Here is a 24,676-nt window from a genome sequence, read left to right on the forward strand (position 1 = left end):
GTCCTTTTGGCCCTGTAGATCTTGCAGTTTTAGGCCATTTTTCTTATTATTCTTTATGGGGTAAAAACAGGGAGGGGAGGTGCCCCCTACAGTGATTAATATTCATGTCAAAGATAATTAACTGTTCTCAGCCAAATTCAGGTCCTTATCAAATGTGAAGGAGTCTGATCATATCGTACTGAAGGCAGAGATAAGTTTTCCAGAGCTAGAGACACAGTACAATGCTGGCATGCTCATCTATTTCTTGCTGGATGTATATAAGTATGTTTTGCTATTGGTATTTAAAAGACTTCAGTAAGACTTTGAATAAATGACAGCAGGAACTCCAGACTCCAGTAAAACAAGGCCGCTGTGATTTTTCTGCTGTACAATGTGGTGTCAGACTCTGATGAGAAATTTACAAGTCTGTGCATCTGTGAAACACCCAAATCATCAGGAGAATTTGAGTCTCCAAAATGTCGAGAAGATCATAAAGAGAGAGGAGTATTTGGGTATTTTGGAGATCTCAGGCCAGCTGATCAAGCTTTAATACAATATGATAATGTGGATGACGCACGCATGGTAGCATACGAACACCCAGTTCTCCTAAAACTCAGTTCTGCTTTGTACTAGGCTAAACCACAGTGCCTCATGAGGATGCCTGTCTTATCTTTGTTTACAAGCAAAAAAAAAAAAAAAAAAAAAAGTATTTCTCCTAAAGCCCAGGAGTAATTCAGTCAGGGACCAGAAAAGCAAGCTGGTGCCTTTCTGGTTCAGCAGCACTCAAAGCCTCTCTGATCTGAATGGATTGGGAATTGTGCTGATACTGCATGAGTCAGAGCAGAGCCCAGATCAGCAGGATGAGTAGGAATGGGAAAGAGAATGGTGCTGTTTGAGCAGCACCCGTGGCTGTGGCCATGAGCCAGCAGCGAGTCTGCCTATCCGGGGAGTGCAGGCTGTGACCCCCTGCTGCATCCCAAAGGATGCTCTGGGTGAGTTATCAGCTCCTGCATGGCATTACCATGAGCCACAGTTGAAGTGGTGTGTGACAGCAAGGTCTGTTCACATCCACCTTCACCAGTGGGGCCAGGGGACCCAAGTGGCTCTACCTGTGTACATTTTGTCTTGGCTCCTTGGAAAGTTCGGGAATTTCCAGTGAAGAGCTGGAGCAACAGTGGATGGATGGGTATTGTGCATCATGTCATCCTCCTCTTGATTTCCAGGCACCAGGTAGGACTTGAGCCCTACTACCATCTAGGCAGATACTCTGCTTAAGGCTGTGCAACCACCAGCCTGTCCTCCTTGTGCTACAGGAGCAGGACGGCCACTCTTGGCATATTCCAGCCTGTTTGCAACCCCCTGTCACATTCAGAGCAGTAATTTTACATCTGTGGGAGCCAGAGAAGTTTATCTTCACTTTAAAATGAGAGCTTTAGTTGCTGTAGCCAGGAGAGCAGTGCTGCAATAGCGTGTGCCATGGTCTGACACTTCCTTCCTCTCCTGGGCTGCAACTCATGGCAATTCTCAAATTACCACAGACTTGTTCTGCAGCCTTAGCTCCTGAGATTTTCAGATCAAAGGCACTGCAGAGGCTAAAGGAGAATGTGAACACTTGCAATCTCATTCTCTTCCTGGGGAGGGGAGCAGCATTTGACTCAGATCCTGGGCAGCTACACCCAGCGTATCTCAGGTTCTCCATCTGCAGAAGAAGGGACCAACTTGTCTGGTTCTCACAGGTGTTGCAGAGGTTCACTCTGTCCTGGATTCAACCCACCACATCCTAGAAGATGGGAATATAATCACTCTTAGCTCCTTAACTAGTCATGGGATTGAGATGCCTTGAAACCCCCTCATACATTGTCATAATCTAAATGTCTGCTGGACTCTAGACAGCAGACCAAGGTAGATGTCTACCTGGAGCTTAGTACATCCAACCTGGATTCAGCCCTGGAGATGAATCTCCTTCTAGACTCTGCTGACTATGCTGACAGACCTCCATGGACCAGAATGAGAGCAGAGATATCTCCTGATATTTGGCCAAGTAGATGTAAGTGACTGATTTTAAGTGCCTGACTCTGCAGCTGAATTTTGCCCTGTGTATCCAGTAGTAGGAGAAAATGGTGCAAAAAAGCCTTGTGTTCACTGTCAGGCTATTGACTGAGGGTCCTAAAATCAGCCAAACTCAATGGTATGTAACTGAACCCTCAGCTTTCCTCTTGTTTACCCTTTGTGGGTGCGTCCGAGATGAGATAAAACTTCTGTAAATTGAACCCTTCCTAACCTTTGGGGTGGGGATGCCAACAGAGAGACAAGTTGTGCTGCCTGTACCGGTCCTGAAAGGCAGAGGGAATCTGGATTTGGACCCAGTACTCATTGCTCTGTGATGCAAAAATCTGCCACCTCCTCCTGCCTTCCACCCCCAGACCTGTAGGTGACCGGGACAATAGGTGCTGTGGCAGCCCAGCTGTCCCTGCGTGTGTGCCCCCGGCCGACCCCGCAACTGGTCATTTCATTCATCGAACAAAAGGTAGCATCGCCGTGTTGCCATGGCGACGCCCCGCCATCCGAGTGGCTATAGCATCGTACAAGGGCGGGGAAAACATCCCGTCACATACCGGGGCTGCGCTGAAACCTATCTTATATTTAGAACAGGCGGCGTGGGGAATACTAATGAATATTTAACATTCGGAGTGCCTTTCATGCTCGCTTTTTTATTTTTGTTGCGTACTTCCCATAAGCACAACATTTGCTTCCAAGTAGTATGAATATTATTGTGTGCTACTGTGCTTCTCTCATCGCTGCTTCTCAAGGTTTCCTCTGCTTTTCATGAAAGCAAACTTTTCACGGGTTACCTAAAAAATGGGCAAATGCTTATGTTTTACAAGAACCAGTCTCTTTTAGGGCTTTTTTTTTTTTTACTCCCATTAAAAATAGCTGCTTTCAACAATTAATTCTCTGTATTGCAGAAAATAAATGAATCAATCAATCATTCTAACTTTCTTTCATTCATTCAGGAAAAACACACACCTAAAAATGTCCTGAAATTCCTTTCTTTTGTCTTTTTTCCCTAAATGGTGAATGGTGAAAAAAAGAAGTCTAACCACCCAAATTATGAATAATTTTATGTGCCTCTTTATAGGATACACTTTAAAAAAAGGTAAGAGTGCCGAGTATGGTGGTGAGTCCTACCCAGTACTTCCCAGGCTGTGCAGGTAGATTTGGAACCTCCATGTGATGAGCAAGCTGATTGTTTTTGAGGATGGCAAAGGGAAGCAAGACCAGCACTGCCTTGGGTGGCGTGGGGCACAGGTGCCCACCCATGTGAGTGCAGCTCATAGCACTGCCAGCCTGGGGATTCCCTTCTCCAAGAGGTGCTGGGAGGATGAAGCATGGCACAGACTGGGCTGTGCTGATGGCTGGGTACATCCTCTCTGGGATGGCACTTCCTCTTCAGTCTCCTGTTTAGCTATAGATTATGTTATAAACAAGGCTAAAAAATGTGATATATCAGACCTTGTTCTGAAGCAATCTCCTGGCACATATAAAGCTTTGTTCTCAGAAAGGCCAGGTTCTCAGAGTGAAGTGTGCTCTTTTTACTAGCCAGAGGCAAGGTACTGGCTCCTTTTTGAGCCTAGCAGCCCTAAAAAAGCTACTGGGATCCTTGAAAGCTTATCTGTGTGCTTCCTGCTTGGTACCACGCCAAGACACCAAGGATACAGGCACAATTCAGCTGGCAGCTTTGTTGGTGATGCAAGGGGAGGAACAGTGCTGTACTGGGTGTGCTGCTTTGGCAGCACTGACACACAGGAGCTGTGTTTAATTGTTGCTGGTTGTAGGGTGTATTTTCAAAATGGAAAATGGTTTTCCCCTCCAAGACTGCCAATGCAGTCCTCTGAGATCTGCTCTGTGGTTTCAGAGGGAGAGGGACGGACCTATGGGGAGGTTAAGAGGGAACAGACCCGTGCTCTTTGCAAGCTGTTCCACTGGTGCAGCATTTGCTTGAGTAAGCGCTGTTAAAATCATTTGCCAACTTTCCCTTATATGGTACTAATTCTAGTAAGGGCTGGAAACACCAGCTACTTTTCTGGAGTTCATCTTTAAGGCTCTAATGAACTGCTCTTTCCAGAAAAGTTGGGCTTTTTCCACAGAAAGCAGTATGATGAATATTAAATCTCGAGGTATTAATAAGATTTATCTGCCTTCCAGATTTGGAAGGAAGACATAAAAGAGTCATATGTGAGGACCATAGGTCATTGTACAAGTCTGAGAGGGAAACTGAACTACAGCAAAGCCAGTTCAGCATCCTGCCCTGGCTGGCAGGGCCATCAGGGTCTGTCCATCCTCCTCCAACAACTGAAAGCCATTTGTCTCTGTGACACACCAGTGATCTCAGCCCTTGTTATCATGATTCCTGTTAAGCCAGTGCAACAGTTTAGGAAGGAAAAGCTGTCTCTCGACCACACAAATAAACCACCCCAGCAGAGATGGGGACTGCAGTGTTTGGAAAAGCTGATTCAGCTCAGTGGGTCCTGCCCAGGACCAAGCTTTGGTTTGGTGACCTGGGCAAGGCTCTGACCATCTTCTTTTTCCTTGCCTCCATCCTGGCTCACCAGGAGGATCCATAGATGCTTTCAAGATCTACAGATGAAAAAGAGGAGCTGTAGAGATGGGGCTTACAGACTCAAATTGACAAATGCTGCACAGAGACTCTGGCCCAGCAGAGGAAATGGCCTCTGGCTGTCCTGGGTCCCAGCAGGTACAACCACAAGGCTGAGCATCCTGCTTAGTCTTCTGACAAAACGTGTACTGGAAATATGATGGGGCTTCCTTCCCCAAATAGCAACTGAGCTGTATTTTCCTTTTGCTGCTAGGTATATTTGCTGTTCTGGATGTTAACAGTCAAAACACACACAAAGCCTTTTACTAGAGCATTAGGTCTATGCATGCATTTTCAGCAGTCAGATGATTTATTCATCCACTTCAGTAACTGTTCAAACAGGGCATGATGTAGAAAGCAACAAACACCGGGTGTGTTTGGTTTGCAGGAAGAAATCAACAGAACAGGGTAACAGAAGCTGTTTTTTTAATGTAAAGGAATCCCCTGCCATCCCTGTCAATATCTTTGTCAAATTAAACACCCTTTCCCAAAGCTACAACTCCACTAAAGCACAGTTATTATGCTCTCAGTTAGAAACCTGATTATAGCTACTTCATGTCTGTAAAAACACAACCTCTGATGCAAGGTGACTCCCAGATACTCTGTGAATGCTCATAAATGCACTTGATGCTCTGTGGACACATCTCTGTGTGTACTGGGAGAGGAGCCCAGCTCTCACAGGGCAGACAAGGCATTAAGTAGTCATTTCCCTAAAGTGAAATGCCATTACATCTGTGCAAATCCTGGACTGTGGTATTTTGGTCTGGGGAAGAGAAGACAAGGAGGGAGCGAGTAGAAGTGCTTGGGATAAAGCAGAAATAGAAGACAGGGTCAAGGGGAAGAAAGGGGTTGACAAAGTACAAAAGAATAATAATAATCTGGGGTTGCACAAAAGCAGTCCTATAAAATATTATTTTGTGTTGAGATTCTTTAAAGGTTAGGTTAGTTTTGATGTAAATCAGAACCCCAAATGAAAAGAGTCACCAGAGACCATCTGTTCTCCAAAATGTATGTGCAGTTTTGATTCCTCTGAGGGTGAAGGCAGGTGAAGAATTTTGCAGCTGTCCAGCTCTCAGGTGATATATGTGCATGTAAAAAACCCTGTAGGCAGGAGGATCACCTGGATGGCAGAGTCTGAGGTAGATCCTGCACACCCCTTATTTGATGGCGATAGACTCCTTCACAGGACATAATCAGATGCCTGAAAACAGGACCCAGGGAAAGTAGTGATAAGTTTTTTCTCCATGATGATCCCACATTTTTTCATTTTACATATTTTTGTGTTGGTTTGTTCAACTCCTAATGAATCCCCACCCTCTAGAACTGCTTGCAAACTCAGAGTCATCACTATCACTTAGATTCACCTTCTGGCATAAGAGACAGACACTCTTCCTCTTTCATCTCAACTGGGGATCCTGTAGCTCCCCCAAATAAAACCTGTATTCAGCTGATATCAGTAGCATGTTGCTGCCTTATGTTGTGCTGGATATTTCTAGCTGTGCGTGTGCACTTGCTTCAGCAGCTGCCTGCGAGCCCCTCCCTGGGTCACCATCCTCTTTGTGCTCCAAACCTCCCTTTGACCACCCACCCAGCTGTTGGTCACTGCATGTCCCAGTTGTGGTGGTTTCTAACCACTGGCATTGAAAAGAAGATGAGAGCTAAAGTGACTCAGAGTTTCATTCAGCTAATTCAAATTCTTGGTCCTCTCAAACCCTTTCACCTCCCAGATTCAGTTCCTCGGGGCAGGGGCTCTAAGTGTCTGCAGAGGTGTTAGCCTCTTTCAGGTTCTCCTCTCACTGCATGTACCACAGTCTCATAGAAGTTATTTTGAGAATATTTCTGATCCTAGGTCTAGGTCTCCCTGCTGTCTCATTTTGCCATCCTTACTGGGCTAATGGGACATTTATCCATCTCCCAGAATGTCAATAAACATATAAAATAATGATGCCAGCACAGCATCCCCAGCAAGGCACAGGAGAGCTTCTACATATAATGAATATATATCATCAACCTGTTTTCAGCCTAAGCAACAATCCCCACTTACATCAAAGTCTCATCTGAATTAATATTTGATGCTGGATTTCATGCCACTATTAGATGTTGTTAAAATTCAGGGACCCCAATCTTTCTTTATCTGAAAGCAACAACAAAACTCACTGAGACAGGGCAATCTTCAGAGATGGGATTCATCTCAGCTAACTTCAAATATCTACAGTGTGGCTGGCTACAACTCAGTTGGGTCATTATAATTTCTTTAGAGTAAGTGGAATGAACTGGCACTTTCAAGGCTCAGTTTCCTTGACCTGTATAAGGAAAAAGTCACATGTGCCCTTGCTGCCTAACAGAAATGCATTTTTTTGTGCTTCCCATGCCACAATCCTGGCAGAAGTAAGGATGACAGCATCTCATTAAGGTTTCTGCTCATTATCCTAACACCCTGATTGCCCATCTCAAGTATCTTGCATGCAATAAGAAAGGCAGTCACTGTGATGATAGAGCTGAACTTTTTAAAATAATGGTAGATGATCTACAATATAGGGCAAAAGTCAGAAATTGTGGTATGAAGAGATAGTGTAAAGTTGTACCTGTTTCCTGAAATCTGCCTGAAATGTGCCTGTAGTGCATGGTATTTGCAAAGGTGATTACCTTTGCAAAGTTCAACAAATTAAACAGTTAATTAACATGACACTAAAGTCGTAGCATCACTTGGATGTAAGGACTGCTAGATACCCAATTTTCCTCCAAATTTCCTGTAAAGTGTTTCCTCACCTGCTCTTTATCCGCTACTACATTTCTTTTGATGTCACCACTTCTTAACTCTCCTTCCCTCTTTACCTTACTTTGCTTTTTAAAAACAATAAAAAAGGCAGCGCCATTGTGCAAACAAAACTAAAGGTCTGGGGAAGGATTCAGTTTAGTCAAGGAAAGAAATCTGTAGCATGGGGCTTGTCTCCTATTGATCCAATGGAGGCTGATTCTTGTCTTCTATTAGTCCTTACAGGAGTTATGCAGGCACAACCCAAAGCACGTACTCTAACCTGTAACAGGTGAAAGTCTTCCACAGCTTCCAGAGGGATGAAGTTCAGCCTTACAAATGGAGGATGGAGCTTTGATTCCCCCAAAGAGCTGTAGCCAGGACTGTTACAAACATTGATCTTCAAAGCATCAGCGCGATCGAAGCGGCCGGTTCTGCGGTGCAGTTATTGACACTGGGATAACTAAAAATAAATCCAACCACAGGCTGGTGGCTATGGCATTTGTCCATGAGCACTGGCCTGACCTGTGCCTCAGGGTTCGCACGTGTGGAACAAGAGCACCTCTATGCCTCATGCTCTGGACAGACCCAGCAAATCCCTGCTGAGCATTCTGGGTAATGCTGAGGTCCACTGGGTGCAGTGAGATGGCTTGTACACATGTGGAGCATCACAGCTTGTGCATCTCCATGGAAAGAGGGACCCCACCTTCAGGGTGCAGAGGAAGGACCAAGGTCTACTCTGTTCTCTGCTTTGTAATCCCTCGAGGGCTTAGGGTAAGTCGTGTCTCAAACCCCTACGTGCACGGTTTTATCACTCTGAAAGTGGAGATAATCTATACCTCAGAGGAACATTGCATGGATAAGTCAATTAACCATGAAATCACAGATGGAAGATGCAAAAGAAATGCAAAGGATTAGTTCTGCAGATCAGCCCTGTCAGGTACAAATACATTTTTAGATCCACTTTTTTCCCCCTAACTAAAAATCACTCGCACGCTGCTCCTTATAGTCCTGCTTAACCTGTTACTTGGGCATCCTCACCAATACCAGCTACACCTGTGGCTGACTGTGGAAAAGTGGGAGTGAGGCCACCTGAGCTCAGCACACTTACCTGGGCAGCCCAGGTGGAGCCCACTGCTCGGCCTTTGCCTGGCAAACACTGCATGTCCAAGGGAACAGCAGCCTCTCGTTGTCTGTGTCATAGATGTAGATCTAAAGCAGTCAGAAAAACACATCAGGAGGCAGGAAGTTCACTGCTGCTGTTCAAAGGTGGGATGAACTGAAGGGGACCCTATATTTTGGACTTTTTGTAAGCTCCCCTTGGGCCCAAAGGTAAGATCAGGTATGGGCAGGGTCTAGTGAAGAAGAGAGATGCTGCTCCTAGGTTAAGCCAACAGAGAACATAAATTATAGGAAATAGTGCCAGCAATAAGTTCTTAATATTAATGAAATACCAATAGCAATGGGTCTAATTTCAGGAGATGTTACTGAACCACTTCTTGGCAGAAATCACCAAGAGTATTCTCTTCAGATGTTTACTGACTTCATTCCCTTTTGCATGGCAGTGATCTCCAGCAATGCCAGCACCTATATTGTGACATTGACTCCCACATGGTGTTGTCCCATTGCTATTATTAATCACTTCTATTACATGGATCTGCCTTTGGAGAGCCAAATCTGCAGGTATGTTCCTATCCTTGCCTCCCTCGTCCCTACAATTAATCTCTCTAAAGCTTCCCTTGGAGCTACTCTTCCTCCAGACATGGTCCTCTGAAGTCACCTTGCTGATACGCTCCTCAGAAGGTCTCCAGGACCTTGCTGTGTCTGTGCCTGGGAACACCACACTGCACCATGGCCTTCATCTTCCTCTCCAGGGTGTGTTTGGCTGCCAGAGCTGACCACTACTGAGTTATTATAGTTCCACCTCAAGGCGCTTTTTATTCCTGCAGGACCTCACATAGATTTGGAAATCTATTACAGGATTTTTTTTTTAATGCCATTTAAAAATATCTTTAAGATCTTGCATTTTGAAAAAAATGTACAGACTATATGCATTTTCTCTAAATATGTGTCCCACAGATAATTAAGTGGTCTTCATTTTAAAAGGTTACTTAGAAACATCATTGGATTTATTATCCACTAGTGAAAACCAACTGGGGGGGGTTTAATTGTCTCACCCAAGGAAAAATCCTGTAGCACTGCAGCCTGTAAGCACCAGTGTCAGACATGTAGACTAGGGTTTCATGGGATGATTTAGGAGCTCCTGCCCTTCCTCAGCCTGTCCAAACTCAAATCTATTTCCCAGTCCTCAAAGCTGGTGTGCCTATCTGTCTGGGAGATGTTGGATTAGAAAAACCACCTCACCTAAGAGAAGAAAAACACGCGAGGGAAAAGAAAATCAAAAGTGAAAAAACGAAGAAGAGTAAGTTACAGTAGAAAGAGCCAACAGCCATGAAAAGGGATAGGCATTCATCTGCTGGTAGAGAAAGTCTAACACAGGACTCCCCTTTCTGCTTGAAATGTCATTTTCCAGACCATTGATAAGAAGTAACTTCATGTATTTTGTTCTTTACTTGGCTGTGGGGTTTTTAAAATCAGTTTTTCTTATATAGGCAAAGTCCTTAGGCACACTTGGGCTAGCAAAATAACGCTTTTTCAGGTGATCTATTTTGTTAAAAAACTTCAGTAAACTACATTACACAAAGGCCTCTTTTGCCTTGGGCTGCCCAGCTCAGGAGGGTTGGGCTGTAGATCAAACCTTTACCAATAATCCTTTAAGAATGTGGAATAGGCTATTGTGCAGATCAGCTGCTTTCCCGAGTTTCACATAGAAAAGAAAAATGTTTTACAGTCCTTATTGTAGCCTCGGGTATCTAAAATTTCAGTATCACTACATCTTCTAAAATACAGGGGTCAAATACTGCATTTGCTAGATTTTGAAAGAGCCCACAGCAGTTGTACACTCAGTGGATATTTCATAAATATGGTTGCAATAAGAAAATAGGAAAATACTTCAAAGTGAGCAGCATGCAGACTGGCTTTGTACCTACTCATCTGTCTTAGTTTGTTGGCAACATTTCCAGTTGATGTGAATAGCCCCCTCTTGTCCAAATGACATTAGGTTAGACCAAATGGTGACATTTCCAGAGCAAATCTTCATTCTTTCTACAAAAATGCCACTATTTCCTTGTCATATATATTTTGTTGCAAAGACAGGAGAGTGATTGTGGTCCAGAGAAGAGAATATCCTCTTGTTTTCCTGATGTCAGGTTTCTCAGAGCTCTGTCTGGGATCTGCTGGATTTGGAGCAGTGGGACAAGGACTTTCTGGCACCCAGGTTAGCACTCCTATAGCAGGGCTGGCTGAGCTGGATGTGTGATGACTTCTCACTCACTCTGGTTTCAGTGCAGCCTGTTCAGGTAAAACATTGACAACACTGCAGCTCAGGCAACTCTGCAAAAGGGAACTTGTTTTGCATGCCGTAACTATTGGTAGGAAATGCAAATGTGAGCACCTTTGCAAATCTAATCCTCCCTCCTGAACACATTGCTTCCTGCTTCTTGCCATATCCCTTTTCCCTTCTCTTGCTTCCCCAGAACTGCAAGCAGAAAAATGTCTGGACCAAGGCTGTGTATGGGCATCACTTCATCATATCTCAAGATTTAGCATGCTTGGTCCTTTCTGGACAACAAAACCCTTGGTCCTGCCTTCACAGGGGCCAGGTTTTGAAACACTTCCTTGCACTGAAAGGTGCAAACTCGAGCCAAATCACAACATACCACATGCTGAAATCTTTTGTAGAGATCTGTGTCTCCCATTGCAGTTGCTCAGTGTCCAGGAGAGCTGCAAGACTGATACTAATTTTCAGGCATTTCCAGCTTGGTTTTCTAAGCACTTCTTTGTAACATTGAACACTGTTTAGTTTCAGAGCAAAGAGTCCTCCACTAAGCATCCCATCCTCCAAAGCTTCCCCTTTCTCTTCTGTTGTGTTGGTACTTCCACCATGCCAATAAGGGTACACTAAAATCATGGACCCCTCATGTCATGAGGAGGGTTTCTTTACACAAAAGAGCCTTATCAGGACAGGAAGAAAAGTAGTTAATCAACAGTCTAGTGTCTCAAAAGATGTTTGCAAGAAGCCAAATGATCAGATACATATATTAATCCTAGTTGTGCATCACCATCACTTGAAAAGCACCTATGGCCTAACTCTGCAACTTTCAGCTCTCTTCTGTTCCCTTGTCTCCTGTGGATAAATAAGCTTTGGCTGCAAATATGTGTTAGAGTAAACTGGAAAAAAAAAAAAGCCCACCCTTCTAAAGAAACATGTGTGTGATCATGGCAGAACTTCCATTATTTAAAAGCAACACCTTTTTGCCCATATTTTTTCACAATCACGTTTAAAAAGAAAAAACAAATTAAAACCTGCATATTTTCCTACATACGGGTATTGTTGAAACTGTCACACCTATTAAGAGCACGAAAAGACAGATGAAAGCACTGTGCTCATTTCTGAGCAGCTGGGAACGGCACTGAGAAAAGCACAGCAATTGAGATTAAGAGAGAGCCTTCGCAGCGCAAGATAACCCAGCTGCTTGGAAAATCAAATCTATTGAACATACAGATTTAATGCAACAAAACAATGCCTTGCTGATAAAGGAAAATAACAATGCTCACGCACAGTTCTACAGTCTTCGATTCAATTTGGAGATAAATGGGCAGTCCTATATTTTTCCTCTTTTGAAAAAGTCAGAGTTAGCTTTCTAATTGTGACTATTCATTGTCTCTTTTTGCCAACTCTGAAAAATCAGCTCAGAGGTTTTCATTTGATAATAACATACCCCACAATTTACTGGAAAGGGCACCTGCATGGGGAATTAGGACATGAAGGTCTCCTTCCATGGTCTCCTCCTATAGCCTCACACTGGCCTTAGGCAGCTCCTTCAGCTCTCCTTCTCCTCAGTCTTCCAATGTTAAAGAGACATCAGTGCCCTTGTGAAATGTTTTGAAATCTCCAGAAGAAAAGTGTTATACCACTGTCCCAGCACTTCCATGCTCCTAGCTGATTCATACTAAGAAGTCAGGAACAGTAGGATCTACAAAGCTGATCAGAAAATGTTCATCCCTCTGATGCAAGCTGTGTACATCATAAGACACAAAATTTCCTCTGAAAAACACTATCTGGGCCCAGATGTTTTAGCTTTTTGAGAAAACTGGGTATTTTCTCATGGGAAGTGATACTTGTTAATGGTCTTGAAATCTTTAGCTGAAATCTGCTATTCCACTGAAAAATGGTTTTATGTGTTAATTTTTTGATCAGCTGTGGAATAGCAAGCTGCTCTATTGGGATTTTAAGTTTTCATTGCCATCCAAATATAACATTGTACCTACTGTGAATTTTTGGTCCAGGTATAAAGAGTTGATTGTTCCTACCTATTCTCTATTCTCTTTTTTGCACTATGAAAACTGTGAATGCAAAAGCACTTTTCCAACACCAAGAACCAGCCTTCCTTCCCAGACTCAAGAAATACATCAAACACTGGAAAGGACATCATAAAACCCAGCTCCTTCTTTCCTTCAAGACACTGTATTTTCAGTAGCCTTCTAATAACCTATGAATGTGTGACATTAACTTAGAAAAGTAATATTTCTGGAGTCTTTGTTGGACATAAAAGAAATATAATAGTCTTAATTCCTCTAAATGAAGCCTTTTATTTATCCATGACAATATGGCCTTTGATAGCCCTTTGTTATGTGTTTGGCATTGTAATAACTAACTAGTCATTCCTGCTCTGGTTTTTTGTTCTGACCAGTTTTTAATCAATGGCACAATACTTTACCTTTCACCAAATGCCTCTGGTTTCTTTGAGAGCCTTTGTAATAAAATTAATCAAAGAGTTTGCAAAGTTCATGGAAATCATTATTGACCAGTTTTCTTTCAACTCACTATTGTATTGGTGCTGAAGACGTCAGACAGCTTGGAGGAAGGATATCATATTCCCCAGAACAGGCTGTTTAACTTACCAGTAGAGTTCCCTGCAAAAAGCTACCGAAGGTGCCACAGTTGGAGTTCCTTCCTACTCCTGCTTAGACCAGCAATAATATATATTACAACCTGTTGCCCTGAAATTACCCTCTTGGGATGAATTCCTAGCACCACAAGCCCTTTCTTGAGAGGATATAATTAACAATGTTTTGATTCTCCCTCCCTTCTTCCAGGCAAATCTGGACTCCAGCCCTTACATCTTTGCCTTGGTATCCTCCAGCCCTTGTAAAAATGATGTGAGTTTTGGCCTTAATAACAAGCCATGTAAAATCTACATAATTGACCCCTTTTCTGGAAATATTTCAAAGCTTTCTCTTTAATCTTTGAATATGCATGTGCAGAAGGAATGCCCTCATTTCCGAAGACCCCTGTTGCATACAGCAGCCTTCTTGCTGCCATACAGAAAGAACAACTAGGGAGTTGTAAGAAACGGAGGTTTTGCCTCCCAGATGCCCTACTTTTCCTTTCTGTGTGATTTTATGCAAAGGAACTCAATCTCTTTACTCCTGTGCCAGGCATCCCTGGTATTACTGCTCATAATATAATCCACATATCCATGGGATATCGGGGGATAGGGTCCCATGTTGAGGCCCATGGGTCTCTGGTGATCTCTGGGGCTTGCATGAATGGTCCAAAGTAATATTACAGCAGCACCCAGCACAGAAACCTTCCTATGGCTATCTGCCTGGACAGAGGGGTAGCCCAAGCAAGTCTCAAAGGTGAGTTGGATCCCTGATCCAAAAGTCTGGAATCTGCTCATCAAGAAATGGGATATGTTAAGACACTCCTGCCTTCATTCCAGGAATAAGCTGGCAACATCATAATTTTCCATTGTGTCTCATCTGACTGATTTCACTGCTACTAACTCTCATGAGTTGCGAGCAATCCAAAGTCCACTTAGTCCATGGCATATCTCCATTTACCCTGAAGGGACATGAGGGTGTGAATCTGAAACAGTGGGGGAGAGGGGTTTGGTTTTGGATTTTTTTTTTACTTACTTATAAAAATTAAAATCTCATTGTGAGCTTTTTTTCTGCTCCCAAACTTTATCCTCTTTCCCTCTAACATTTCAGTATCATTCAGATGTCCACCTCTTCTCAAACACTGGACCATGTTTCACTCATCCCTTCCTTATGCTGCTCTGTTCATTGTCCCTGGTCCTCTACCAATCCATCTGAATTTTTCTTGTTCTTCATTCAATTGCAAAGCCTGTGGTTCTTATCTGTCAACAGAGAAAAAGGAAGCTGAAAACAGATCGTGATTTCATATCTGTGACTGAAACCCACCTTACACAGCTCCAGAAAGGGACTTACTTACTTTTCCATCCTTTGGATTCAGTCAGTCCTTCCACTTATTAAGACACAGCTCCTCCAAGTCAATATTACTCACGTGTTTATTCAAAATCAATACTGCTTATTACAGCTTCTGCAATTGTGTCTCACTATCGCTGTCACCTAGTTAGCTCACAACCTTCCTGGCAGACTCCCAGACTGGTGTGAAGTTGCAAGATTGAGGGAAAGATAAAGTCAGAGACAGACACAGAGACCTGTTGACTGGGGGTGTCACATAAGGCAGATTGCCAAGAACTCCCTTGTCTGCTTCTCATTCCTTGCACTCAGATACATATGATCGAATGACAGACAGTCACGATCTCTGAAATCTTTGTACTACTCTCAGTTTCTGCTTTCCCTCCTGAAAAAAAGAAAGGCACAAAGATAATCAAAGGGCTAGAGTACCTCTCCTGTAAAGACAGGCTGAGAGAGTTGAGGCTGCTCAGCCTGGAGAAGAGAAGGCTCCAGGGAGAGCAGGAGGGGGACTTTCCTTTTTTTTTTGTAGTGATAGGACAAGGAAGAATGACTGTAAACTGAAAGAGGGTAGGTTTAGATTGGATATTAGGAAGAAATTCTTTACTGTCAGGGTGGTGAGGCATTGGAATAGGTTGCCCAGGGAAGCTCTGAATGCCCCATCTCTGGAAGCCAGTTTGGATGGGGCTTTGAGCAACCTGGTCAAGTGGAAGGTGTCCCTGCCCACATCAGGGAGATTGGAAGGAGACGATATTTAAGGTCCCTTCCAACCCAAACCATCCTTTGATTCCATGATTCTAAGTGCTAAGTCACACTGAGTTCAGGGGTCACATAAAGGGTCAGCCACTGCTCAGGCAAAATTGCCATCTAAGCAGTGTGCAATATTTTTATACCTTGATGCTGCCCCCACAAGTTCCCACTGACTTTAATGAGGCCATAAAAAGCCCATAGTGTGCATGCAATATGTAACAGCTCCTCTTTCAGCCCACGTACTGTGAGTGCTGCTTTCCCTTTTGTTTTCTCCATGGACTAAGAAAGCCTTCACTGAGACCCCGTGGAATCCCAGCCTCCTCCGGATAGAGCTGGAGAAGATTGGAGACCAAATTCACAGCAATAGCAGTGGTGATAGGAAAGGCAAAATGAACGTTAGGAAATTTAAGGGAAAGGGTTGAGAATGAAATGCAGACTTCATTATTCCACTGTAGAAATCTCTGTGCACCCTTATTTTGAAGATTCTGTGCTGTTCTGATGACTCTGTCTTGAAAAAATAGAGAAAAGAAAGATGAGAGACAGAGATGATCAAAGGTTTAGAAGGACTTCCACAAAACAGAGGAAATGGAATAGAGAGCTTTTGGGCTTGTAAAAGCAATAAAGAGAAGCTAAAGATAATGGTTTGTAAAATCGCAAACAGTCCAACAAAGAGCAATAGAAAATAGTACTGGTTTGTTTCTCATAACAGAGGAACTTCTAGACATGCAACAATATCACTGAGCATTAGTTTAAAATGAACTTAACAGAGTACTTTCCTTATGATATGCCATTAAACTGAAACCTATTGCAAAAAGATACCATGGAGCACATGGTTTAAGTGATTCAAAAGGTAACAGATGAAAGAAAGAAATAGAGTAGTTGAGTCCTTTTATAGCTGTTAAACACAAGGGTCCAACTTTCAGCTTAGGAAGAAAATCTATTCACTGCTGGGAAGCAGTGTGATCCATATCCTTATTCCTCCCTGCAAGCACCCATACTGTACACTGGGCTTTTTGGCCCCATCTCACAGTTATGGGGTACCTCATACACGTGCACATGGTACAGACCCTATCCTACAAGGGTAGCACAACTGCACAGCACAGTTGTCTGTGCCTGTGATGAAAAAATCAAGTTTGGCATGAAAAGGTAGCCCTTGTGTCACAAACAGAGCTGCTGTTCCTTTGTATAAGCCGAGGTCTTAGCTCACAGGAGGCCCATGAAATAAATGTTTTGTGCCGTTGTTTCCAGTGAGACCCCTGCCCCTTGTGTCTGCAAAAGGCAGGAGCAAATACCTTTATTTGTAACCTCTCAGACTTTGAGACTCATTTTTCCATTGATTACCTTAAAAAACAGGGGCTATTTATAGACATTACAGTCTATAACTGTCAGCCTTGTGACAAATAACCCACCCAGTGCCTTGTCAATGATGTGGAAAATAGTGGCCATATAAACAGATCAAATGAAGTGGAAGTTAGACAGAACAATGCTGTCAAGCCATAGCCTTTGACAGCTAAAGGTCAGAGGTCAAATCTGTCTGCACTGAGGAGAGAAAATGACTTGAGGAGTTCACCCTGGTAGGAGTGATGAGCCAACATCCTTTCTTGGGAGAGGTGCAGACTTTGTAGAGGTTAGCCTGGGGTGCATGTGAAATTTTGCACTGATTGGAGAAGCTCTAGTTAGAGAAGATTCCAGTCGTGTCACCAGACAGCCTGATCAGGAAGAAGGTAAGTACTAGTAGGAAATGTGAATCTCTGGGACAAGTCATATAGGACTAATAAGAGGTTTGTGGGGAAAAGATGCTCCTGCGTGTGGCATATTTCAATCAAGGGCATTCAATCTGGCAGCACTCATAACTGCAACCAGGAGAGTCTCCTTTGCTGTTCGTTTTGTAGCAGTTTGGGTTTATGCAATTACTGTGGTGCACTGGACAATGAGCAATCTTAGGCCAAGTCACTTAACTACAACTTCACCTGTGTTTGTCTATAGAACAAAACACTCTTGATTATTGAGGGAGAAATAGCTTATTTTCAGACTAACAAAAACACTGGCTTTTCCATCCCACCTGGGGGACCATCCCTCTTATTTATTTTTATTGACCCACTCTGCTTTTCACATTTGAGTTACAATTTGACAATTGCCACCAATTGCACCTTAAACAGTTTCTCCTGCCTGCTTTCAACACATGAAAGCTAAATACAGGGACAAGAAATACATTAAAATCCATTGCACTTTTAAATCCCGCCAGGCTTTTTTTGATTCCTTTTTTTTTTTTTTTTGTGCAAGCCTATCAGCCATTGATCATAACATTTTCACCTACATTACCTCTTGCAATTGATAAAAATATATTTACTTGCATGCTGTGCGGGGCTTGCTATACAAGAGGGGAGAAGGCAGGAAAGGCAACACAGCCCTCTTCCACCCCTCCTACTGCCTGTATGGACACAGCACTGCCACTGCTTCCCTGGGACAGCACTGAGCCTTGGCTGTATTCTGTGTTGGATGAAGAATCAGAGGTGCAAAGGACCTCTGTATTCCCCAATTCTGAATGACCCAAGGGAGCTCAGAAAAACCTGTACTCTGTCAGAGCAGCCAAAGAATAAGAAATACCTTTTTTTTTTTTTAATTCCAGCCTCTAAGAGGGTAAAGCACTTGTCCTTCTGCTTGACAGCAGACCACCTGTTCTGCTTCCCACAGTGAATAATCAGTCGCACGCGATGTGCTTTCACTGTCTGGGATTAATTCTCTTGCAGTCATGTGAGCTCAGGCTCAGCAGTCAGGTACAGTTGCCACCTCACCCAGGTTGTCATCACTGCTTATCAGGTAGGAAGTTCACAGCCTCTGATGGTGGCCCAGGGGCTCCCAGCAAACTGTTTTTTCAGGGATGGTGGAGTTGATCTGCAGTGCCAACATAGAATGGTGTTAAACCATCTGTCTCTACAAGTGCAGAAAGGAGCCCCTCACAGCACCCAGGCACCTGAGAGTTTAACTGGGGGAGAGACCTACCTGTCTCATGGGGCCCTGAATGACCTCCCAGACCCTCACCTCTGCCCCACAACCACAGTGGGACAAAAGGGCAGGTCCCCAAAGTTTTTCTTCCCTTTACTCCATCCAAAAAAAGGGACAGTCATCATCTGGCTCTGAAAAAAACCCAAACCCCAATAAGCCCTGGAAAGACTTCACATCCAAGGCAGAGGTTTCCCAAGTCCAGCCTGAAGGAGTGACCTAGGCTTACTCTGAATTAAAATAGTCATTAAGGGAATGATTTTTCTCATCTGAACTCAGGCATGTCAAAATAAGATGTTTAATTTTAAGTTAGTCACCTCACGCAGAGGCCACTCATATGATCTCAGATGCCAATTTTGGGCTGAGATGAACCACCTGCTGGAGACACCTACTACTTTTGATAGACCATAGGGAGACAGGAGGGTGAGTAGCCCAGAATTAGATGTCTAATTTTAAGATGTCCTGAACTAGGTCAGAAGAATTGCCTCCAGCCCTTGTTGGCAGGGCTGAACTGCTTGGGCGAACGCTCAAGGGACACGAGCACAGCCAAAGTGTGTAGGATATGGATGAAGGGAAGGACAAGAGTGTCCTGTGCCCTGAGTGAGGTGAGAAGAGTCAAACCTAAATGAACTCTGGTCCAGACTATACAATGAAATATATTACATGTGACATATAGTCAAATGCGGTGCAGTAGTCCAGGGTTCTATCCAATGAAAGCATCCTCAAGGTGACAGAACACCAAGAGAGGATAATGGAGCCGAAGAGAAGCCACTAGGGATAATCTAAGTGCATGCTCATGGTGTTTTATTTCTTTCCACCTGTTCTTACCAGCTTTGCACCTGTGTTGTCCTCTTTGGGTTTCGTAAATAAATGATTTTATCTATTTTCAGGTTAACAAATAGTGCTAAAGGCATTTTAGGGAAAATTAATTACTTTGGGGTAAGCATAATGATGTTCAGGGTCAGGATTAAGGCATGACTAGCCTTGTCTTTAGTAAATTGTGTTTTATGTATAAAATAAATCTACATTTCAACATCATAGTCAGCGTTTTGGTGACTATCAATGGCAGGAGTATGAAGAGCAGTGTCTTCCGGTGACCACTGTCAGCCTGGCAAGCTCTTCAGTGACTGGGAAGAGAGTAGGGAACAAACCTTAACATCCACAGTCTCAAAAACGGCTTGGCCACAGCCATGGAGCAAGTGGCTGTATCATGAGCCAGAGCAAAGTGGGGCTCACAGGGCTACATTAATCTACTCTTTTCCAATCAATTGCTACAGTGAGATTATCGCAAACATGATGGATTGGATCACTTAATCCAGTTAGACAGCGGCTCAAGCGGATGGGTAAATAAGGGGAGCCAGGAGTCGGGTGGCCTCTACTGACCCGGAGCAGCAGCTGGTCAAGCTTTCAATGCTCTTCTTGACCTGCTCCTTAGGACTGACATTGCTAACAAAATCCATGCAAGTGACACGAGAGGTGTGCGATTTCAGGCAAAGTATTTGCCATCAGAAGGGAAGAGCGTGGAAATGGCAGTGGTGGCCATTTCCTCCTTACCTTCTGCATCTTTAGGAACAAACAAAAGGTTTTTCATTCACAAAAACAAACAAACAAACAAACAGACCAAAAAAGAGAAGGAAAGATAAAGCTTGACAACTGGTTTAGCTACTCCTGTGCAAGACAGTGCTTTGAATACTGGGTAGAATGGCATATAAGGTTGGAAATGGTGATTGCACCATTGGATTTTGGAGGGGGATGCAGCACAGCTGAGCTATGCTTAATGAGGGTGCCATGGCAGCACTGGATCTGCACAGCAGCCAGTCTCTCGTGAACAAAATGCAGTCGTTCCTGCCTTGTGTTATTTGGTATTAATCAGCACAGTCACTTAAAATTTAACACCTGAATTAGAAAGATTTTGATCACTAATGACTGCATGCAATGCCGTGCTCAGCATGAGCCATCAGATAGGCACTTTCATTTTGTCTATGCAAATCCTGCAGCTGGAAAAGGCAGCATTTTGGTTGTTTTTTAAAAAATTGAAATAATTCCATACCTTATCTTTGATAACGTCAACAAAAAGTATGCTACATTTTATTCCCCTTTGTAAGAAAAAAAAAAAAAGAATGTTTACAGTGAAATAAAAGCATGAGTGTGTTAATCTAATATACACAATTCATTATGGGCTGATCAGTGATTAGATGTGGCATTCGACTCTGACCTCTTACAAAGTTTTATTAGACGGGAGAATTAGTGCTTGGACTGGCAAGCAGGGGAGGGTTCAGATCTAGAGTTCTGTGCATTTATATTGAATAAGCAGCACCAAAGAATTCTCATGTAAGTTGTGGGTGAGGATTTTGTTTTGGGAGGGTGAGAACAAATCTTCCTTCAAAAGCTCAAAAATGCAGAGGAAAAAAATGCGTTTTGCTGACACCAAGCATTGAACTGACGCAGTCAGAAAATGCAACCAGAGCCACAAAAAGGGAAGAAATAGCAGAAAGGAGAAGCAAAAGTCCATTCTCTTTGAATAATCACCACATACATGGGCATGTAAGCACACAAATACATATTAAAATATATTTAGCTTACAGATGTTTTCAAAACTTTTAAAATAAATAACAGGTTTTTATTGTCTGGCAAACCCTGTATTTTGAGGTAATTAAGGCTGATTGCTTTCAGAGCAGCCTGTTAATAGGTTTTCCTTATTTATCAAGGGTCATTTAACATTTGCAGTGTAGAAAACATTCCCCCAAATCATCAAGGCACTTTCCATGAGCAAGCCTGATTAAATAGATGGGTCTGCATTGGACCTTTCCATGGCTCACAATGCCTGATACCAAATTATCTATTTACCCAGCAGTTTCCATCCCAAACACAGCAGCAGCACCTTATTACAAGTTCCTTGAGCTACCTTTCCCCTAAAGCTGCCCATGTAGGGGTTTTTCACCTCTGAGGTTTGCAAAACTTGCTCAAGGTCCCTCCCACTTCTATATGGAGGGACCATGACTGTAGAGTCTTTGGGTCACATGAGCAAAAAACTCAAAGTCACTTCCAATGGCATGAATCAAAACCTGGGATCCCCCGAGGGACCCCTCTCTGTAAGGTTTGTCTCCAAGTCATCCCAAAGGAGCAATGCCAATGCCACCCCTTCAAAATCTGAAGGAGAAGTCAGAAATCAACCATCAGGTCCCTGCTGATCACATCTAAGGTCCATGAACCTCACAGACTATCCTTGAAATGTCTACGAGAGCAAATTGCTGACCACTAGTGCAACTGGAGGTTGATTTGAACAGAGGGGTTGCAAAATGTCCTGGTCTTCAGGGAGGTGAGGGATGGAGCTGTGCTCAAATCCACTGGAGTGACATGGTCAGAGGGGCCTGCATTATGTGGCTTCTCAAGAGCTGCCATTCCCTAGAGCAGCCAGTCTGGCGGAAATCTGAAGCAGCTGTTTTGTGCCATTATTTCTTCACAATGTGTGTATTGTAGGAGGGGGCATGAAGATATGTGCTTCTGCAAAGAACCTCTCTTGTGAATGGGTAATCATCAGTAATTAAAAACTCCAAACTGTTTCTTCAGGGGGAAATCCAAATCATACAGAGACAGAAATACAATTGTGACAATTTTCTTCCTCTCCCACAACCATAGCTTGTCTGTAATGATCTGGCAATAGTGGCTGAAAAGTCACATATGACCTTCTGTGGGTTTTGTCTGAAAACAACAAAAAATTCTGGTTGTTTTCTGAAATCAACTCTCATCTTAAGTACCTTGATTTACCAGGTCTGCTCTCCTCTATAGTTTGATTGCATTTGTCAAGTGGAGAATAACAATGTCAGAGGAACACCAGGAAAAAAACACAGATAATACCTGACTCTAAGGGAGGGTGGTAGATGAATAGGAGATCAGAAGAATGAGACTAAACTAAAATAATTTCATACTATTTGAGAACTGCCAGCTTCCATCATTGTCATGGCTAGGCTTTGCGACTGAAGAATTATTGTACTGCAAATCTTACAGCATTTCTTTTTTTTTTTTTTTTTCTGAAAGCCCCAGAGAATAGAAGCCTCACTTTTATAGACATAAATGCCCTGCTGTTTCAAATAAAACAATGAAAATAACTGCAGGAATACAAACCCCAAACAAATAGAAGATGGAAAACAAACACATCTAACCCTCTCCAAACTTATTTCCTACCTGTGACATTAGGATGTATATGTGGAGTAGATATCTTGAAAGACATGATGGCAAAACTAAAATGGTAGCTTGGATCTCTGTGGAAAGGTGGGGCTTATGGAAAATTTAACTTTTCCACCGTTTTTGCATTATACATTCAAGAAAGTTTGAGAATGTTTATTTAGTTTGGTTAAAATGCCAAAGTCTGAAAGCCAAACAACTGATGAAAGATACTCAGCTTTACAGTATGCAAATGTAAACGTAATCATGTTTTATTTAAATACACACACATACACACTTTCAGATGGATAATGTGAGCTGAGTGAAAATCACTTACTCTTGCTACAACACACTGAACTCAAGGACTTGGTGACGCAGTTGCCAATCCCTCGTTCTCAAAGACCATCTGCTCTTGAATCTCAGCTTGGATGCTTGCAGACACGTTTTTAGCATTTTTGAACATGTACACCTCCTGGTACTTCCCTTACACACCTCTCAGAAACCCACAGTCTCAGAATGGCTGTATTTCCCTCTCTTAAAGGACAGGTAGAAATTAAAGTGTCATTAAGTTTCAAAGTTAAAATCCCCCTGAGTTAAAGGGGTCAGATTGCCTCTTTCATGATATTGTTTTCCTCTTAGATGTGGGAACATGCAAGATCAAATCTCATCCAGAAGGTTTTCTTCATGAGGAGACAGACATGACACCTTTTAAAGAAAGATAATTCTTAGAGGACTGATGAGGTCACTAAAGAAATACTGACACAATGCATTAGCAAGGGCCAGTCTGATCTGACCTCTGCCGGTACCACTGAATATTGTGGGATTGCTTTTAATATCGACTATTCTTCAGGGAGCAGGAGGTCATGAGCTACATTTTTCATATGGTGTGTGAGTGGTTTGTAGATGACTGATGCCTGCTGATCTTCGGGGCTGCATGGATCACTTGTAGTGAGAGGCACCACGTGTGATTAAAAATAACTCTCGGCTCACTCAGGATTGCTATGGGGCAAAAGGTTATTAAACCTGACTGAGTTCATACTGAGATGAACTGAGATGTGTAGGGACATTCACAACATCTGTTTAGGTGACTGAGGCTGCGGGGTAGGGCCCATCATCATCAGGGGCATCTTAAAATTGCTCAGATTACATCCAAGAGAGTGTGTGCACCTCTGACTTAGCAAAGCAGCCATGCAATAATCAGCCTTCTCCTTTTCATCTGCAAAATCACTGCACAACTCTGATCTGCAAAATCACTGTCAAACTCTGAATGACTATTTCATATGACTCTTAGTTTGTCCTAGTGCTGCATCTTGTAGAGTTTATCTTGCAAACCTTGTTCAACAATCTTTAATGTCCATAACTTTAAGACCCATACTCCTATAAAACACTGACAAAAGTCCATTCATGTTTACAGTATGATCAGTGGAAGCAACATATTTGCAAGCTTGATTACAACAAACTTATTTCCACCAGCCAGTAAATTTGACTCAGAAAAGCAAAAAGCCCAAGAAATCTCTTGAAATCATACCTCCTGAGGGACCACAATGGCTACTGAAAACTGTACAGCAGTGCTAAGACCTGTACCAACATCTGGAGTGGATGTAGAAAGATGCTCATCCATACCCACACCAGCTGAAACTTCACAGAAGCCTGAAGGTGTTACCAACAAATCAAGTCATCCACAGTGACCTTAGTCTTTATCAGTTCAGATGAACTTGATCCAGTTTTATATCCCTTGGCTGACTCCATGGTCAGTGTCACAACCAGAGCAAAGGATGGAGCTCATGGGCTTTTATCAATTAGGACTACTGACTAAGGTGGTTTCTCCTGCTTTTGTTTTGACTCCCTGTTCATTTCTAGACCATATTGTTCTTTATTTATTTTTTTTTAAGTACCTGAGTGACCTCATTCTCAGTGAGATTTGCAGGACAAGCCCTGTTGATTAGTGATGCTCTGCTCTAGCAACTCTCATCTGTGAAGCCATGAACCACCCAACTTGTGACAGATCCTGAAGAAGA

The 24,676-nt window shown here is 43.0% G+C and overlaps 1 protein-coding gene and 1 long non-coding RNA gene across 6 annotated transcripts in view; both read right to left on the minus strand.

The window, feature by feature from the left end:
* The window catches only part of FRMD4A (FERM domain containing 4A), a 365,081-nt gene that overhangs the window by 280,808 nt on the left and 59,597 nt on the right, over nt 1-24,676 (minus strand). The window lies entirely within an intron of this gene.
* LOC127474449 (uncharacterized) lies at nt 1,336-2,472 on the minus strand. The gene is made up of 3 exons (XR_007905853.1): nt 2,405-2,472; nt 2,261-2,312; nt 1,336-1,759 (listed from the first exon to the last, which is right to left on the minus strand). It is a non-coding gene; the product is annotated as an uncharacterized LOC127474449 (long non-coding RNA).

Source organism: Manacus candei, unplaced genomic scaffold (assembly GCF_025592945.1).
Source record: "Manacus candei isolate 608988 ecotype Guabito, Panama unplaced genomic scaffold, ASM2559294v1 h1tg000042l, whole genome shotgun sequence".
NCBI classification, from domain to species: domain Eukaryota; kingdom Metazoa; phylum Chordata; class Aves; order Passeriformes; family Pipridae; genus Manacus; species Manacus candei.